Source organism: Rhinopithecus bieti, unplaced genomic scaffold, assembly GCF_001698545.2.
Source record: "Rhinopithecus bieti isolate Rb0 unplaced genomic scaffold, ASM169854v2 scaffold_44779, whole genome shotgun sequence".
Taxonomy (NCBI): domain Eukaryota; kingdom Metazoa; phylum Chordata; class Mammalia; order Primates; family Cercopithecidae; genus Rhinopithecus; species Rhinopithecus bieti.
In genome coordinates, this window is record NW_016817929.1 from 106,263 (window position 1) to 113,134 (window position 6,872).

General features: G+C 47.4%; 1 pseudogene across 1 annotated transcript; it reads left to right on the plus strand.

Annotated features, from left to right (window-relative positions):
- The first annotated feature begins 642 nt into the window (after positions 1-642).
- Positions 643-3,398, plus strand: LOC108518232 (coatomer subunit gamma-1 pseudogene; annotated as a pseudogene). Its single transcript, XR_001882316.1, has one exon. The product of XR_001882316.1 is annotated as a coatomer subunit gamma-1 pseudogene (transcript).
- Positions 3,399-6,872: the final 3,474 nt, after the last annotated feature.

Below are 6,872 nucleotides of genomic sequence, written 5' to 3' on the forward strand. Positions count from 1 at the left end.
GAAAAAGACAAGATAGGACAAATTGCAGAAAGAACTGCACAATCTGGTACTTCAAATGTTTTAATTTTCATTTTTTACTTAACAGGTGAAATTTCACATATTATTTGTATATACATACACATGTAGTAAAAGAATAAATACATTTAAAAAATGGTTACACATACAGAAAAAGACAAGGGAATGAGATTCAGGAGAGGTTCACAGGGGATTTTAATTGTATCTACCATGTTTCAAAAACATTTGACATTTTGTTAAGGATATTAGACATCATAAAATAAGCCAGCCTCCTATTGTTGGTATCTAATGAAAATCTCCTTCTTGGTCAGGCACGGTGGCTCATGCCTATAATCCCAGCACTTTGGGAGGCCGAGGCGGACTGATCACTTGAGGCCAGGAGTTTGAGACCAGCCTGGCCAACATGACGAAACCCTGTCTCTACTAAAAATGCAAAAATTAGCCAGGCAGCCGGGCATGGTGGTGCATGCCTGTAAATCCCAGCTACTTGGAAGGCTGAGGGACAAGAATCATTTGAACCTGGGTGGCGGAGGTTGCAGCGAGCTGATTGCACCCCTGCACTTCAGCCTGGGCAGCAGAGCAAGACTCTGTCTCAAACAACAAACAAACAAACAAAAAAACTCTGTGCCGTGCCCCTTGAGCATTGTGTTGCTGCATTGCACCCCACCAACTCCACTATGTTGAAGAAATTCGACAAGAAGGACGAGGAGTCAGGTGGAGGCTCCAACCCATTCCAGCACCTTGAGAAGACTGCCGTACTCCAGGTGGCCAGTGTATTTAATGAAACTCCCATCAACCCTTGGAAATGTGTCCACATCCTCACCAAGATTCTTTATACTATAAACCAGGGGGAGCAACTGGGGACCACGGAAGCGACCGAGGCCTTCTTTGCCATGACCAAGCTCTTTCAGTCCAATGATCCCACACTCCATCGGATGTGCTACTTGACCATCAAGGAGATGTCTTGCATCACAGAGGATGTCATCATTGTCACCAGCAGCCTAACAAAATACATGACTGGGAAAGAGGACAACGACCAGGGCCTGGCCGTGCGAGCCCTCTGCCAGATCACTGATAGCACCATGCTGTAGGCTATTGAGTGCTACATGAAACAAGCCATTGTGGACAAGGTGCCCAGTGTCTCCAACTCTGCCCTCATGTCTTCCTTGCACCTGCTGAAGTGCAGCTTTGACGTGGTCAAGCACTGGGTGAATGAGGCTCAGGAGGCGGCATCCAGTGATAAGATCATGGTCCAGTACCATGCACTAGGGCTACTGTACCATGTGTGCAGGAATGACCACCTGGCCACCAATAAGATGATCAGCAAGGTCACCTGGCACAGCCTTAAGTCTCCCTTTGCCTACTGCATGATGATCTGGGTGGCCAACAAGCAGCTGGAAGAGGAGGATGGCAGCCATGACAGCCCACTGTTTGACTTCATCGACAGCTGCTTGAGAAACAAGCACAAGATGGTGGTGTACAAAGCCGCCTTGGTCATTATCAATCTGCCAGGCTGCAGTGCCAAAGAGCTGCCCCTTGCTGTGTCAGTGCTCCAGTTTTTCTGCAGCTCACCCAAGGCTGCTCTCCACTATGCTGCTGTTCCCACCCTCAGTAAGGTTGCCATGAAGCATCTGTCAGCTGTGACAGCTTGTAATCTGGATCTGGAGAACCTGGTCACAGACTCAAACCGCAGCAGTGCCATGCTGGCCATGATCACCCTCCTTAAGAGGGGCAGTGAAAGCAGCATTGACCACCTCATGAAGCAGTTCTCCTCCTTCATGTCAGAGATCTTAGATGAATTCAAGGTGGTGGTTGTCCAGGCTATCAGTGACCTGTGTCAGAAGTATCCTCACAAACATGCCATCCTCATGAACTTCCTGTTCAACATGCTGTGGGAAGAGGGTGGTTTTGAGTACGAGTGTACCACCATGGACTGCATCATCAGCATCATTGAGGAGAACTGAGAGAGCAAGGAGACAGGGCTGTCACATTTGTGCGAGTTCATCGAGGACTGCGAGTTCACAGTGCTGGCCACCCATATTCTACATCTCCTGGGCCAGGAGGGGTCCAAGACCACCAATCCCTCAAAGTACATCCACTTCATCTCTAACCGAGTGGTCTTGGAGCATGAGGAGGTCCGGGCAGGTGTTGTGAGTGCTCTGGCCAAGATTGGAGCCCAGAATGAAGAGATGTTACCCAGGATCTTGGTGTTGCTGAAGAGCTGTGTGATGGATGATGGCAATGAAGTAAGGGACCGAGCCACCTTCTACCTAAATGTCCTGGAGCAGAAGCAGAAGGCCCTCAATGCAGGCTATATCCTAAATGGTCTAACTGTGTCCATCCTGGTCTGGAGAGGGCTCTGCAGCAGTACACTCTAGAACCATCAGAAAAACCTTTTGACCTCAAGTCATGACCTCTGCCTCATGGCACCCACAGCAGAGCAGAGAACAGAAAGTGCTCCCATCACAGCTGTCAAACAGCCTGAGAAAGTGGCAGCTACCAGGCAGGAGATCTTTCAGGAGCAGTTGGCGGTGATGCCAGAGTTCCGGGGACTTGGGCCCTTCTACAAGTCCTCGTCTGAGCCCATGGCCCTCACCGAGTCAGAGACGGGGGTATGTCATCTGCTGCACCAAACACACCTTCACCAACCACATGGTGTTTCAGTTTGACTGCACAAACACAGTCAATGACCAGACCTTGGAGAATGTCACAGTGCAGATGGAGCCCACTGAGGCCTATGAGGTGCTCTATTACGTGCCTACCCAGAGCCTGCCCTACAACCAGCCTGGGACCTGCTACACACTGGTGGCACTGCCCAAAGAAGATGCCACAACCTGCACATTCAGCTGCATGATGAAGCTCACTGTCAAGGACTGTGATCCCACCACTGGGGAGACGGATGACGAAGGCTATGAGGATGAGTATGTGCTGGAAGATCTGGAAGTTACTGTAGCTGATCACATTCAAAAGTCAAGAAACTGAACTTCGAAGCAGCCTGGGATGGGGTAGGGGATGAATTTAAGAAGGAGGAAACGTTCAGCTTGTCTGCCATCAAGACACTTGAAGAGGCTGTGGGTAATATTGTGAAGTTCTTGGGGATGAACCCTTGTGAGAGGTCAAAGTGCCGGATAACAAGAACATCCACATGTTGCTCCTGGCTGGTGTGTTCTGGGGTGGTCATGACATCCCAGTGCACTCTCGGCTGCTGCTTTTGGACACAGTGACAATGCAGTTGACACCCAGAAGTTTGGAGGAGCTGCCAGTAGACATCATCTTGGCATCTGTGGGCTAAGGGGCCAGCCTGCATAGGACCTTATACCCTTCCCCAACACTATCTGAAAGTTGTGCCTTTCTCATGAAACCGACAGAAACCCCTTCCCAAGTTTCTGTATTCAAAAATAGTTAGGAATCATTGCAGATATATATATATTTTATTCTGTCCCCTACCCGGGACTACTTGGAGGTGAATTTTTTTTTTTTAAATAGGGGGTGATTTTAGCTTGTCCTACATCTTGCTATCCTCCCTTCCAGGAAAGGGACATCGTAAATGAATAAAACATTCTCAACTCCTCTTGAATTTATCCCCAAGAAGCCATCTTATCCCTGTTATAAATCAGCATGTATTTATTGAAAAAAAAAAAAAAAAAATCCTGGCCGGGTGCTGTGGCTCACGCCTGTAATCCCAGCACTTTGGGAGGCTGAGGCGGGCGGATCACAAGGTCAGGAGATCAAGACCATCCTGGCTAACACGGTGAAACCCTGTCTCTACTAAAAACACAAAAAATTAGCCGGTGTGGTGGCGGGCGCCTGTGGTCCCAGCTACTTGGGAGGCTGAGGCAGGAGAATGGTGTGAACCCGGGGGTGGGGGTGGGGGGTGCAGTTCTTACAAGTTTAAATATCTGAAACATGAAAAGCTGCAAATATCTACAGTGAGCCGAGATCACGCCACTGCACTCCAGCCTGGGCGACAGAGCGTGACTCCGTCTCAAGAAAAAAGAAAAAGAAAAAAAATTCCCGTTCTTACAGGCATAAAACTGTTAAAGCAGGGCTGGTGAGAGGCTACCTCCCAGCCCTGCCAGGAAATCCAAATACTTGCAATCCCATTTCTTGGTGTTTCTTAGAGTCAGTCCAAGGTCATCACATGTGCTTCACCACCCTGCCCCCTGCCATATACATTGAAATTAACAAAAAAGTTTTCATTTTGTTAATAAAGCCATGATTTTGAGTTTAAAAGTGAAAATTAGGCCAGGCGCAGTGACTCACACCTGTAATCCTAACACTTTGGGAGACCAAGGCAGGAGAATCGCTTGAGCCCAGGAGTTCGAGACCAGCTTGGGCAACATGGCAAGACCCGGTATCTACAAAAAATACCAAAATTAGCCAGGCATGGTCGTGTGTGTTTGTAGTCTCGGCTGCTTGGGAGGCTGAGGTGGGAGGATCACTTGAGCCTGGGGAGTTTGAGGCTGCAGTGAGCTGTGATTGTGCCACTGAACTCCAGCCTGGGCAAAAGAGCGAGATTCTATCTCAAAAAAAAAAAAAAAGGGGAAATTGCATTTTTTCTGTTCTTGGGCACCTTCAGCTGTAACAGAAGAGAGAAGAGCTGACTTCTGGAATTAACCAAATGTGACAGGTCCAGGTTTAGATGCGTCTGGGCAGGTGTGGGGCTGTGCAGAGGCACACTATGTTTAAATTTGTCTTGTTACATCTGGCTGACAGCCTGGCCAAAGCTACAACATTCCTGCTCACATAGGCCAAATGTGACTGCATTACGGTCTCATTGCAATTTCCGCAGCTCTGAGGGCAGGCTGGAATCGCCACCAGGGATGTGAGAGAAACTAGAAGGTGCTTTGTTCCTGGGGCTGGACTTTTCTACTGGAGTTAATATTCACAAACTCTGGAAATGAGACTGAATCAAATTTCCACATCCAAATCAAGTTAATTGTACTCCCTATTCTCTTTTACAAGTTATCAGCAGCAAGCATTAGAGCTGTCAAATCTTTACCCACTTGATGGAAAAGACCAACAAAGCTGCTCTTTTTGAACATTGCTGATTTTTATTTGCTTTTACATTTTCTGGTCATAACAAGACATTTTCTCAGAACGCCTTATACTTGATCAAAAGATTTGTACTGACTTACAGATGTGCTTTTCCCTTAGATGAAATGAGATTGGAAAAACAGTGTACTACTCCATTTTATTTCAATTCTCCAGCATGAAGCCATTGAAAAATATGAAAATTGTATTTTTTTTTTTTTTTTTGGGAGGGGCTTTTCCTTTTACCCAGGGTGGAGTGCTGTGGTGTTTTCTCGGCTCACTGCAAGCTCTGCCTCCCAGGTTCACGCCATTCTCCTGGCTCAGCCTCCTGAGTAGCTGGGACTACAAGTGCCCGCCACCACGCCTGGCTAGTTTTTTGTATTTTTAGTAGAGACAGGGTTTCACCATGTTAGCCAGGATGGTCTCGATCTCTTGACCTCGTGATCCGCCTGCCTTGGCCTCCGAAAGTGCTCGGATTTGAGGCGTGAGCCACCGCACCTGGCCGAAAATTGCATTTTGAACATTCCCTTAATTTTCTTACAAGATGAACTATATGAAACACGAAAAGCTGCAAATATCTACATTCATTGTACATCATAAATATTTTATTACTCTTTAAGCTGCCATTTCTATGATGTTCATAAGAGGAATTCCCAGAAGATAGAAAATGATTAGAAAATTTAAGCCAAGTTCAACATGAAAATGATTTGGCTTATTTTCCTTTAAACCTTGTGGCACCCAGGATACAGCTTCATGCTCGCCTTGTTATCGTTCCTCACAAACCCACTGGTCACTCTGCTTCCCGCTCATTTTCTAGAGACTTTTGTTCACAAACCCCAAGCCTTAGCTTCATGCTCCATGAAGTCAATGTCCATAGGATGATCAGTTCCACTTGCCCTGCTGTTCTTTGAACCTCTCATCTCCACCACCCCCCTACCCCCCCCACACACACTGGCATCCCCATGCCTCACCAGCACCAGGACCTTTACCTCTAGAACATTCACCCCAGACATCTCTCACCACCACCAGTATGTCAGCTACTTGCTCGAGAACTCAGAATATTCAAATCCTTTTACCCCGGGAGAGCTCTGTCCTGAGTGCATATGTTCCTGTTGCCAGAAAAGAGGGTCCCAATCCAGACTCCAAGAGTAGGTTCTTGGATTTCATGTAGAAAAGAATTCAGAGGGAGTCACAGAGCACGGTGAAAGCCGCAAGTTTATTGGAAACTACTCTGTTACAGAGTAGGGCATCCTCAGAAAGCAGGAGGAGGAATGCATCGTCCTTTGTTAGTGATTCTGCTTGTAAGAAACTTCAAGGAGGCCAGGCGCAGTGGCTCATGCCTGTAATCCCAGCACTTTGGGAGACCAACACGGGTGGATCACCCGAGGTCAGGAGTTCAAGACCAGGCTGGGCAACATAGTGAAATTCCGTCTCTACTAAAAATACAACAATTTAGCCAGGCATGGTGGCGTGCGCCTGTAGTCCCAGTTACTCCGGAGGCTGAGGCAGTTGAATTGCTTGAACCTGGGAGGCGGAGGTTGCAGTGAGCCAAGGTCACGTGCCATTGCACTCCAGCCTGGGCGACTGAGCGAGACTCTGTCTCAAAAAAAAAAAAAAAAAAAGAAAAAAAAGAAAAAGAAACTACAAGGAGCTATGACTAAACTTGGAACATGCCTACGTACTCACTAAAGGTAGGGACTATAGGCATTATCGATTTTACATGACTATTATAATCCTTCAACCTAAGCCTGTTCATTGGCATTATTTCCAAGTAAAGAGTGCTGCATTCCGGCCTGGCGCAGTGACTCACGCCTGTAACCCCA